Raw genomic sequence first — 16,284 nt, 5'->3', positions numbered from 1 at the left:
TAACGTATAACGTTATGTAGCATTACGTTATAACGTATAACGTTGTATACTATTACGTTATAACGTATAACGATATGTAGCATTACGTTATAACGTATAACGTTGTATACTACTACGTTATAACGTAGAACGTTAGATAGCATTACGTTATAACGTATAACGTTGTATACTATTACGTTATAACGTATAACGTTATGTAGCATTACGTTATAACGTATAACGTTGTATACTATTACGTTATAACGTATAACGTTATATACTATTACCTTATAACGTATATCGTTATGTAGCATTACGTTATAACGTATAACGTTGTATACTATTACGTTATGACGTATAACGTTATGTAGCACTACGTTATAACGTATAACGTAATGTTGCACTACGTTATATCGTATAACGTTATATAATATTACGTTATAACGTATAACGTTATGTAGCATTACGTTATAACGTATAACGTTGTATACTATTACGTTATAACGTTGTATACTATTACGTTATAACGTATAACGTTACGTAGCACGACGTTATAACGTATAACGTTATGTAGCATTACGTTATAACGTGTAACGTTGTATACTATTACGTTATAACGTATAACGTTATGTAGCATTACGTTATAACGTATAACGTTGTATACTATTACGTTATAACGTATAACGTTATGTAGCATTACGTTATAACGTATAACGTTCTATACTATTACGTTATAACGTATAACGTTATGTAGCACTACGTTATAACGTATAACGTTATATACTATTACCTTATAACGTATAACGTTTTATACTATTACGTTATAACGTATAACATTATGTAGCACTACGTTATAACGTGTAACGTTATATACTTTTACCTTATAACGTATAATGTTATGTAGCATTACGCCATAACGTATAACGTTATATACGCTTACCTTATAACGTATAACGTTATGTAGCATTACGTTATAACGTATTTCGTTATATATTGTTACCTTATAACGGTATACGTTATATACTATTACCTTATAACGTATAACGTTATGTAGCATTACGTTATAACGTATAACGTTGTATACTATTACGTTATAACGTATAACGTTATGTAGCACTACGTTATAACGTGTAACGTTGTATACTATTACCTTATAACGTATAATGTTATGTAGCATTACGCCATAACGTATAACGTTATATACGCTTACCTTATAACGTATATCGTTATGTAGCATTACGTTATAACGTATTTCGTTATATATTGTTACCTTATAACGTTATACGTTATATACTATTACCTTATAACGTATAACGTTATGTAGCACTACGTTATAACGTACAACGTTATATACTATTATCTTATAACGTATAACGTTATGTAGCATTACGTTATAACGTATACCGTTATATACTATTACCTTATAACGTATAACGTTATGTAGCATTACGCTATAGCGTATAACGTTATGTAGCATTACGCTGTAACATATAACGTCGTATACTATTACGTTATAACGTATAACGTTATGGATCATTACGTTATAACGTATAACGTTATGTAGCATTACGTTATAACGTATGACGTTATATACTATTACCTTATAACGTATATCGTTATGTAGCATTACGTTATAACGTATAACGTTGTATACTATTACGTTATGACGTATAACGTTATGTAGCACTACGTTATAACGTATAACGTAATGTTGCACTACGTTATATCGTATAACGTTATATAATATTACGTTATAACGTATAACGTTATGTAGCATTACGTTATAACCTATAACGTTGTATACTATTACGTTATAACGTATAACGTTATGTAGCACCACGTTATAACGTATAACGTTATGTTGCACTACGTTATATCGTATAACGTTATATACTACTACCTTATAACGTATATCGTTATGTAGCATTACGTTATAACGTATAACGTTGTATACTATTACGTTATGACGTATAACGTTATGAAGCACTACGTTATAACGTGTAACGTTGTATACTATTACCTTATAACGTATAATGTTATGTAGCATTACGCCATAACGTATAACGTTATATACGCTTACCTTATAACGTATAACGTTATGTAGCATTACGTTATAACGTATTTCGTTATATATTGTTACCTTATAACGTTATACGTTATATACTATAACCTTATAACTTATAACGATATGTAGCATTACGTTATAACGTATAACGTTGTATTCTATTACGTTATAACGTATAACGTTATGTAGCACTACGTTATAACGTACAACGTTATATACTATTACCTTATAACGTATAACGTTATGTAGCATTACGTTATAACGTATACCGTTATATACTATTACCTTATAACGTATAACGTTATGTAGCATTACGCTATAGCGTATAACGTTATGTAGCATTACGCTATAACATATAACGTCGTATACTATTACGTTATAACGTATAACGTTATGGAGCATTACGTTATAACGTATAACGTTAGATAGCATTACGTTATAACGTATAACGTTGTATACTATTACGTTATAACGTATAACGTTATGTAGCATTACGTTATAACGTATGACGTTGTATACTATTACGTTATAACGTATAACGTTACGTAGCACGACGTTATAACGTATAACGTTATGTAGCATTACGTTATAACGTGTAACGTTGTATACTATTACGTTATAACGTATAACGTTATGTAGCATTACGTTATAACGTATAACGTTGTATACTATTACGTTATAACGTATAACGTTATGTAGCACTACGTTATAACGTGTAACGTTGTATACTATTACCTTATAACGTATAATGTTATGTAGCATTACGCCATAACGTATAACGTTATATACGCTTACCTTATAACGTATAACGTTATGTAGCATTACGTTATAACGTATTTCGTTATATATTGTTACCTAATAACGTTATACGTTATATACTATTACCTTATAACGTATAACGTAATGTAGCATTACGTTATAACGTATAACGTTGTATTCTATTACGTTATAACGTATAACGTTATGTAGCACTACGTTATAACGTACAACATTATATACTATTACCTTATAACGTATAACGTTATGTAGCATTACGTTATTACGTATACCGTTATATACTATTACCTTATAACGTATAACGTTATGTAGCATTACGCTATAGCGTATAACGTTATGCAGCATTACGCTGTAACATATAACGTCGTATTCTATTACGTTATAACGTATAACGTTATGGATCATTACGTTATAACGTATAACGTTATGTAGCATTACGTTATAACGTATAACGTTATATACTATTACCTTATAACGTATATCGTTATGTAGCATTACGTTATAACGTATAACGTTGTATACTATTACGTTATGACGTATAACGTTATGTAGCACTACGTTATAACGTATAACGTAATGTTGCACTACGTTATATCGTATAACGTTATATAATATTACGTTATAACGTATAACGTTATGTAGCATTACGTTATAACGTATAACGTTGTATACTATTACGTTATAACGTATAACGTTATGTAGCACCACGTTATAACGTATAACGTTATGTTGCACTACGTTATATCGTATAACGTTATATACTACTACCTTATAACGTATATCGTTATGTAGCATTACGTTATAACGTATAACGTTGTATACTATTACGTTATGACGTATAACGTTATGTAGCACTACGTTATAACGTATAACGTAATGTTGCACTACGTTATATCGTATAACGTTATATAATATTACGTTATAACGTATAACGTTATGTAGCATTACGTTATAACGTATAACGTTGTATTCTATTACGTTATAAGGTATAACGTTATGTAGCATTACGTTATAACGTGTAACGTTGTATACTATTACCTTATAACGTATATCGTTATGTAGCATTACGTTATAACGTATAACGTTGTATACTATTACGTTATGACGTATAACGTTATGTAGCACTACGTTATAACGTATAACGTAATGTTGCACTACGTTATATCGTATAACGTTATATAATATTACGTTATAACGTATAACGTTATGTAGCATTACGTTATAACGTATAACGTTGTATTCTATTACGTTATAAGGTATAACGTTATGTAGCACTACGTTATAACGTACAACGTTATATACTATTACCTTATAACGTATAACGTTATGTAGCATTACGTTATAACGTATACCGTTATGTAGCATTACGTTATAACGTATAACGTTATGTAGCATTACGTTATAACGTATAACGTTATATACTATTACCTTATAACGTATAACGTTATGTAGCATTACGCTATAGCGTATAACGTTATGTAGCATTACGCTATAACATATAACGTCGTATACTATTACGTTATAACGTATAACGTTATGGAGCATTACGTTATAACGTATAACGTTATGTAGCATTACGTTATAACGTATAACGTTGTATACTATTACGTTATAACGTATAACGTTATGTAGCATTACGTTATAACGTATAACGTTGTATACTATTACGTTATAACGTATAACGTTATGTAGCACGACGTTATAACGTATAACGTTGTATACTAGTACCTTATAACGTATAACGTTATGTAGCATTACGTTATAACGTATAACGTTGTATACTACTACCTTATAACGTATAACGTTATGTAGCATTACGTTATAACGTATAACGTTATGTAGCATCATGCTATAACATATAACGTTGTATACTATTACCTTATAACGTATAACGTTATGTAGCATTACGTTATAACGTATAACGTTGTATACTATTACGTTATAACGTATAACGTTATGTAGCATTACGTTATAACGTATAACGTTGTATACTAGTACCTTATAACGTATAACGTTATGTAGCATTACGTTATAACGTATAACGTTGTATACTATTACGTTATAACGTATAACGTTATGTAGCATTACGTTATAACGTATAACGTTGTATACTATTACGTTATAACGTATAACTATATGTAGCATTACGTTATAACGTATAACGTTGTATACTATTACGTTATAACGTATAACGTAATGTAGCATTACGTTATAACGTATAACGTTGTATACTATTACGTTATAACGTATAACGATATGTAGCATTACGTTATAACGTATAACGTTGTATACTATTACGTTATAACGTATAACGTTATGTAGCATTACGTTATAACGTATAACGTTGTATACTATTACGTTATAACGTATAACGTTATGTAGCACGACGTTATAACGTATAACGTTGTATACAAGTACGTTATAACGTATAACGTTATGTAGCATTACGTTATAACGTATAACGTTGTATACTACTACCTTATAACGTATAACGTTATGTAGCATTACGTTATAACGTATATCGTTATGTAGCATTATGCTATAACATATAACGTTGTATACTATAACCTTATAACGTATAATGTTATGTAGCATTACGTTATAACGTATAACGTTGTATACTATTACGTTATAACGTATAACGTTATGTAGCATTACGTTATAACGTATAACGTTGTATACTATTACGTTATAACGTATAACGATATGTAGCATTACGTTATAACGTATAACGTTGTATACTACTACGTTATAACGTAGAACGTTAGATAGCATTACGTTATAACGTATAACGTTGTATACTATTACGTTATAACGTATAACGTTATGTAGCATTACGTTATAACGTATAACGTTGTATACTATTACGTTATAACGTATAACGTTATATACTATTACCTTATAACGTATATCGTTATGTAGCATTACGTTATAACGTATAACGTTGTATACTATTACGTTATGACGTATAACGTTATGTAGCACTACGTTATAACGTATAACGTAATGTTGCACTACGTTATATCGTATAACGTTATATAATATTACGTTATAACGTATAACGTTATGTAGCATTACGTTATAACGTATAACGTTGTATACTATTACGTTATAACGTTGTATACTATTACGTTATAACGTATAACGTTACGTAGCACGACGTTATAACGTATAACGTTATGTAGCATTACGTTATAACGTGTAACGTTGTATACTATTACGTTATAACGTATAACGTTATGTAGCATTACGTTATAACCTATAACGTTGTATACTATTACGTTATAACGTATAACGTTATGTAGCATTACGTTATAACGTATAACGTTCTATACTATTACGTTATAACGCATAATGTTATGTAGCATTACGCTATAGCGTATAACGTTATGTAGCATTACGCTGTAACATATAACGTCGTATACTATTACGTTATAACGTATAACGTTATGTAGCATTACGTTATAACGTATAACGTTCTATACTATTACGTTATAACGTATAACGTTATGTAGCACTACGTTATAACGTATAACGTTATATACTATTACCTTATAACGTATAACGTTTTATACTATTACGTTATAACGTATACCATTATGTAGCACTACGTTATAACGTGTAACGTTATATACTATTACCTTATAACGTATAATGTTATGTAGCATTACGCCATAACGTATAACGTTATATACGCTTACCTTATAACGTATAACGTTATGTAGCATTACGTTATAACGTATTTCGTTATATATTGTTACCTTATAACGGTATACGTTATATACTATTACCTTATAACGTATAACGTTATGTAGCATTACGTTATAACGTATAACGTTGTATACTATTACGTTATGACGTATAACGTTATGTAGCACTACGTTTTAACGTATAACGTAATGTTGCACTACGTTATATCGTATAACGTTATATAATATTACGTTATAACGTATAACGTTATGTTGCATTACGTTATAACGTATAACGTTGTATTCTATTACGTTATAAGGTATAACGTTATGTAGCACTACGTTATAACGTACAACGTTATATACTATTACCTCATAACGTATAACGTTATGTAGCATTACGTTATAACGTATACCGTTATATACTATTACCTTATAACGTATAACGTTATGTAGCATTACGCTATAGCGCATAACGTTATGTAGCATTACGCTATAACATATAACGTCGTATACTATTACGTTATAACGTATAACGTTATGTAGCATTACGCCATAACGTATAACGTTATATACGCTTACCTTATAACGTATAACGTTATGTAGCATTACGTTATAACGTATTTCGTTATATATTGTTACCTTATAACGGGATACGTTATATACTATTACCTTATAACGTATAACGTTTTATACTATTACGTTATAACGTATAACATTATGTAGCACTACGTTATAACGTGTAACGTTATATACTTTTACCTTATAACGTATAATGTTATGTAGCATTACGCCATAACGTATAACGTTATATACGCTTACCTTATAACGTATAACGTTATGTAGCATTACGTTATAACGTATTTCGTTATATATTGTTACCTTATAACGGTATACGTTATATACTATTACCTTATAACGTATAACGTTATGTAGCATTACGTTATAACGTATAACGTTGTATACTATTACGTTATAACGTATAACGTTATGTAGCACTACGTTATAACGTGTAGCGTTGTATACTATTACCTTATAACGTATAACGTTATGTAGCATTACGCCATAACGTATAACGTTATATACGCTTACCTTATAACGTATAACGTTATGTAGCATTACGTTATAACGTATTTCGTTATATATTGTTACCTTATAACGGTATACGTTATATACTATTACCTTATAACGTATAACGTTATGTAGCATTACGCTATAGCGTATAACGTTATGTAGCATTACGCTATAACATATAACGTCGTATACTATTACGTTATAACGTATAACGTTATGGAGCATTACGTTATAACGTATAACGTTATGTAGCATTACGTTATAACGTATAACGTTGTATACTATTACGTTATAACGTATAACGTTATGTAGCATTACGTTATAACGTATAACGTTGTATACTATTACGTTATAACGTATAACGTTATGTAGCACGACGTTATAACGTATAACGTTGTATACTAGTACCTTATAACGTATAACGTTATGTAGCATTACGTTATAACGTATAACGTTGTATACTACTACCTTATAACGTATAACGTTATGTAGCATTACGTTATAACGTATAACGTTATGTAGCATCATGCTATAACATATAACGTTGTATACTATTACCTTATAACGTATAACGTTATGTAGCATTACGTTATAACGTATAACGTTGTATACTATTACGTTATAACGTATAACGTTATGTAGCATTACGTTATAACGTATAACGTTGTATACTAGTACCTTATAACGTATAACGTTATGTAGCATTACGTTATAACGTATAACGTTGTATACTATTACGTTATAACGTATAACGTTATGTAGCATTACGTTATAACGTATAACGTTGTATACTATTACGTTATAACGTATAACTATATGTAGCATTACGTTATAACGTATAACGTTGTATACTATTACGTTATAACGTATAACGTAATGTAGCATTACGTTATAACGTATAACGTTGTATACTATTACGTTATAACGTATAACGATATGTAGCATTACGTTATAACGTATAACGTTGTATACTATTACGTTATAACGTATAACGTTATGTAGCATTACGTTATAACGTATAACGTTGTATACTATTACGTTATAACGTATAACGTTATGTAGCACGACGTTATAACGTATAACGTTGTATACAAGTACGTTATAACGTATAACGTTATGTAGCATTACGTTATAACGTATAACGTTGTATACTACTACCTTATAACGTATAACGTTATGTAGCATTACGTTATAACGTATATCGTTATGTAGCATTATGCTATAACATATAACGTTGTATACTATAACCTTATAACGTATAATGTTATGTAGCATTACGTTATAACGTATAACGTTGTATACTATTACGTTATAACGTATAACGTTATGTAGCATTACGTTATAACGTATAACGTTGTATACTATTACGTTATAACGTATAACGATATGTAGCATTACGTTATAACGTATAACGTTGTATACTACTACGTTATAACGTAGAACGTTAGATAGCATTACGTTATAACGTATAACGTTGTATACTATTACGTTATAACGTATAACGTTATGTAGCATTACGTTATAACGTATAACGTTGTATACTATTACGTTATAACGTATAACGTTATATACTATTACCTTATAACGTATATCGTTATGTAGCATTACGTTATAACGTATAACGTTGTATACTATTACGTTATGACGTATAACGTTATGTAGCACTACGTTATAACGTATAACGTAATGTTGCACTACGTTATATCGTATAACGTTATATAATATTACGTTATAACGTATAACGTTATGTAGCATTACGTTATAACGTATAACGTTGTATACTATTACGTTATAACGTTGTATACTATTACGTTATAACGTATAACGTTACGTAGCACGACGTTATAACGTATAACGTTATATACTATTACCTTATAACGTATAACGTTTTATACTATTACGTTATAACGTATAACATTATGTAGCACTACGTTATAACGTGTAACGTTATATACTTTTACCTTATAACGTATAATGTTATGTAGCATTACGCCATAACGTATAACGTTATATACGCTTACCTTATAACGTATAACGTTATGTAGCATTACGTTATAACGTATTTCGTTATATATTGTTACCTTATAACGGTATACGTTATATACTATTACCTTATAACGTATAACGTTATGTAGCATTACGTTATAACGTATAACGTTGTATACTATTACGTTATAACGTATAACGTTATGTAGCACGACGTTATAACGTATAACGTTGTATACAAGTACGTTATAACGTATAACGTTATGTAGCATTACGTTATAACGTATAACGTTGTATACTACTACCTTATAACGTATAACGTTATGTAGCATTACGTTATAACGTATATCGTTATGTAGCATTACGTTATAACGTATAACGTTGTATACTATTACGTTATAACGTATAACGTTATGTAGCATTACGTTATAACGTATAACGTTGTATACTATTACGTTATAACGTATAACGTTATGTAGCATTACGTTATAACGTATAACGTTCTATACTATTACGTTATAACGTATAACGTTATGTAGCACTACGTTATAACGTATAACGTTATATACTATTACCTTATAACGTATAACGTTTTATACTATTACGTTATAACGTATAACATTATGTAGCACTACGTTATAACGTGTAACGTTATATACTTTTACCTTATAACGTATAATGTTATGTAGCATTACGCCATAACGTATAACGTTATATACGCTTACCTTATAACGTATAACGTTATGTAGCATTACGTTATAACGTATTTCGTTATATATTGTTACCTTATAACGGTATACGTTATATACTATTACCTTATAACGTATAACGTTATGTAGCATTACGTTATAACGTATAACGTTGTATACTATTACGTTATAACGTATAACGTTATGTAGCACTACGTTATAACGTGTAACGTTGTATACTATTACCTTATAACGTATAATGTTATGTAGCATTACGCCATAACGTATAACGTTATATACGCTTACCTTATAACGTATAACGTTATGTAGCATTACGTTATAACGTATTTCGTTATATATTGTTACCTTATAACGTTATACGTTATATACTATTACCTTATAACGTATAACGTTATGTAGCATTACGTTATAACGTATAACGTTGTATTCTATTACGTTATAACGTATAACGTTATGTAGCACTACGTTATAACGTACAACGTTATATACTATTATCTTATAACGTATAACGTTATGTAGCATTACGTTATAACGTATACCGTTATATACTATTACCTTATAACGTATAACGTTATGTAGCATTACGCTATAGCGTATAACGTTATGTAGCATTACGCTGTAACATATAACGTCGTATACTATTACGTTATAACGTATAACGTTATGGATCATTACGTTATAACGTATAACGTTATGTAGCATTACGTTATAACGTATAACGTTATATACTATTACCTTATAACGTATATCGTTATGTAGCATTACGTTATAACGTATAACGTTGTATACTATTACGTTATGACGTATAACGTTATGTAGCACTACGATATAACGTATAACGTAATGTTGCACTACGTTATATCGTATAACGTTATATAATATTACGTTATAACGTATAACGTTATGTAGCATTACGTTATAACGTATAACGTTGTATACTATTACGTTATAACGTATAACGTTATGTAGCACCACGTTATAACGTATAACGTTATGTTGCACTACGTTATATCGTATAACGTTATATACTACTACCTTATAACGTATATCGTTATGTAGCATTACGTTATAACGTATAACGTTGTATACTATTACGTTATGACGTATAACGTTATGTAGCACTACGTTATAACGTATAACGTAATGTTGCACTACGTTATATCGTATAACGTTATATAATATTACGTTATAACGTATAACGTTATGTAGCATTACGTTATAACGTATAACGTTGTATTCTATTACGTTATAAGGTATAACGTTATGTAGCACTACGTTATAACGTACAACGTTATATACTATTACCTCATAACGTATAACGTTATGTAGCATTACGTTATAACGTATACCGTTATATACTATTACCTTATAACGTATAACGTTATGTAGCATTACGCTATAGCGTATAACGTTATGTAGCATTACGCTATAACATATAACGTCGTATACTATTACGTTATAACGTATAACGTTATGTAGCATTACGCCATAACGTATAACGTTATATACGCTTACCTTATAACGTATAACGTTATGTAGCATTACGTTATAACGTATTTCGTTATATATTGTTACCTTATAACGGGATACGTTATATACTATTACCTTATAACGTATAACGTTTTATACTATTACGTTATAACGTATAACATTATGTAGCACTACGTTATAACGTGTAACGTTATATACTTTTACCTTATAACGTATAATGTTATGTAGCATTACGCCATAACGTATAACGTTATATACGCTTACCTTATAACGTATAACGTTATGTAGCATTACGTTATAACGAATTTCGTTATATATTGTTACCTTATAACGGTATACGTTATATACTATTACCTTATAACGTATAACGTTATGTAGCATTACGTTATAACGTATAACGTTGTATACTATTACGTTATAACGTATAACGTTATGTAGCACTACGTTATAACGTGTAACGTTGTATACTATTACCTTATAACGTATAATGTTATGTAGCATTACGCCATAACGTATAACGTTATATACGCTTACCTTATAACGTATAACGTTATGTAGCATTACGTTATAACGTATTTCGTTATATATTGTTACCTTATAACGTTATACGTTATATACTATTACCTTATAACGTATAACGTTATGTAGCATTACGTTATAACGTATAACGTTGTATTCTATTACGTTATAACGTATAACGTTATGTAGCACTACGTTATAACGTACAACGTTATATACTATTACCTTATAACGTATAACGTTATGTAGCATTACGTTATAACGTATACCGTTATATACTATTACCTTATAACGTATAACGTTATGTAGCATTACGCTATAGCGTATAACGTTATGTAGCATTACGCTGTAACATATAACATCGTATACTATTACGTTATAACGTATAACGTTATGGATCATTACGTTATAACGTATAACGTTATGTAGCATTACGTTATAACGTATAACGTTATATACTATTACCTTATAACGTATATCGTTATGTAGCATTACGTTATAACGTATAACGTTGTATACTATTACGTTATGACGTATAACGTTATGTAGCACTACGTTATAACGTATAACGTAATGTTGCACTACGTTATATCGTATAACGTTATATAATATTACGTTATAACGTATAACGTTATGTAGCATTACGTTATAACGTATAACGTTGTATACTATTACGTTATAACGTATAACGTTATGTAGCATTACGTTATAACGTATAACGTTGTATACTAGTACCTTATAACGTATAACGTTATGTAGCATTACGTTATAACGTATAACGTTGTATACTATTACGTTATAACGTATAACGTTATGTAGCATTACGTTATAACGTATAACGTTGTATACTATTACGTTATAACGTATAACTATATGTAGCATTACGTTATAACGTATAACGTTGTATACTATTACGTTATAACGTATAACGTAATGTAGCATTACGTTATAACGTATAACGTTGTATACTATTACGTTATAACGTATAACGATATGTAGCATTACGTTATAACGTATAACGTTGTATACTATTACGTTATAACGTATAACGTTATGTAGCATTACGTTATAACGTATAACGTTGTATACTATTACGTTATAACGTATAACGTTATGTAGCACGACGTTATAACGTATAACGTTGTATACAAGTACGTTATAACGTATAACGTTATGTAGCATTACGTTATAACGTATAACGTTGTATACTACTACCTTATAACGTATAACGTTATGTAGCATTACGTTATAACGTATATCGTTATGTAGCATTATGCTATAACATATAACGTTGTATACTATAACCTTATAACGTATAATGTTATGTAGCATTACGTTATAACGTATAACGTTGTATACTATTACGTTATAACGTATAACGTTATGTAGCATTACGTTATAACGTATAACGTTGTATACTATTACGTTATAACGTATAACGATATGTAGCATTACGTTATAACGTATAACGTTGTATACTACTACGTTATAACGTAGAACGTTAGATAGCATTACGTTATAACGTATAACGTTGTATACTATTACGTTATAACGTATAACGTTATGTAGCATTACGTTATAACGTATAACGTTGTATACTATTACGTTATAACGTATAACGTTATATACTATTACCTTATAACGTATATCGTTATGTAGCATTACGTTATAACGTATAACGTTGTATACTATTACGTTATAACGTTGTATACTATTACGTTATAACGTATAACGATATGTAGCATTACGTTATAACGTATAACGTTGTATACTATTACGTTATAACGTATAACGTTATGTAGCATTACGTTATAACGTATAACGTTGTATACTATTACGTTATAACGTATAACGTAATGTAGCATTACGTTATAACGTATAACGTTGTATACTATTACGTTATAACGTATAACGTTATATACTATTACCTTATAACGTATAACGTTTTATACTACTACCTTATAACGTATAACGTTATGTAGCATTACGTTATAACGTATATCGTTATGTAGCATTATGCTATAACATATAACGTTGTATACTATAACCTTATAACGTATAATGTTATGTAGCATTACGTTATAACGTATAACGTTGTATACTATTACGTTATAACGTATAACGTTATGTAGCATTACGTTATAACGTATAACGTTGTATACTATTACGTTATAACGTATAACGTTATATACTATTACCTTATAACGTATATCGTTATGTAGCATTACGTTATAACGTATAACGTTGTATACTATTACGTTATGACGTATAACGTTATGTAGCACTACGTTATAACGTATAACGTAATGTTGCACTACGTTATATCGTATAACGTTATATAATATTACGTTATAACGTATAACGTTATGTAGCATTACGTTATAACGTATAACGTTGTATACTATTACGTTATAACGTTGTATACTATTACGTTATAACGTATAACGTTACGTAGCACGACGTTATAACGTATAACGTTATGTAGCATTACGTTATAACGTGTAACGTTGTATACTATTACGTTATAACGTATAACGTTATGTAGCATTACGTTATAACGTATAACGTTGTATACTATTACGTTATAACGTATAACGTTATGTAGCATTACGTTATAACGTATAACGTTCTATACTATTACGTTATAACGTATAACGTTATGTAGCACTACGTTATAACTTATAACGTTATATACTATTACCTTATAACGTATAACGTTTTATACTATTACGTTATAACGTATAACATTATGTAGCACTACGTTATAACGTGTAACGTTATATACTTTTACCTTATAACGTATAATGTTATGTAGCATTACGCCATAACGTATAACGTTATATACGCTTACCTTATAACGTATAACGTTATGTAGCATTACGTTATAACGTATTTCGTTATATATTGTTACCTTATAACGGTATACGTTATATACTATTACCTTATAACGTATAACGTTATGTAGCATTACGTTATAACGTATAACGTTGTATACTATTACGTTATAACGTATAACGTTATGTAGCACTACGTTATAACGTGTAACGTTGTATACTATTACCTTATAACGTATAATGTTATGTAGCATTACGCCATAACGTATAACGTTATATACGCTTACCTTATAACGTATAACGTTATGTAGCATTACGTTATAACGTATTTCGTTATATATTGTTACCTTATAACGTTATACGTTATATACTATTACCTTATAACGTATAACGTTATGTAGCATTACGTTATAACGTATAACGTTGTATTCTATTACGTTATAACGTATAACGTTATGTAGCACTACGTTATAACGTACAACGTTATATACTATTATCTTATAACGTATAACGTTATGTAGCATTACGCTATAGCGTATAACGTTATGTAGCATTACGCTGTAACATATAACGTCGTATAAAATTACGTTATAACGTATAACGTTATGGATCATTACGTTATAACGTATAACGTTGTATACTATTACGTTATAACGTATAACTATATGTAGCATTACGTTATAACGTATAACGTTGTATACTATTACGTTATAACGTATAACGTAATGTAGCATTACGTTATAACGTATAACGTTGTATACTATTACGTTATAACGTATAACGTTATGTAGCATTACGTTATAACGTATAACGTTATATACTATTACCTTATAACGTATATCGTTATGTAGCATTACGTTATAACGTATAACGTTGTATACTATTACGTTATGACGTATAACGTTATGTAGCACTACGTTATAACGTATAACGTAATGTTGCACTACGTTATATCGTATAACGTTATATAATATTACGTTATAACGTATAACGTTATGTAGCATTACGTTATAACGTATAACGTTGTATACTATTACGTTATAACGTATAACGTTATGTAGCACCACGTTATAACGTATAACGTTATGTTGCACTACGTTATATCGTATAACGTTATATACTACTACCTTATAACGTATATCGTTATGTAGCATTACGTT

The sequence above is a fragment of the Bombus fervidus genome, chromosome 1, assembly GCF_041682495.2.
Source record: "Bombus fervidus isolate BK054 chromosome 1, iyBomFerv1, whole genome shotgun sequence".
NCBI lineage: Eukaryota > Metazoa > Arthropoda > Insecta > Hymenoptera > Apidae > Bombus > Bombus fervidus.
Note: the sequence above shows the minus strand (reverse complement) of the source record.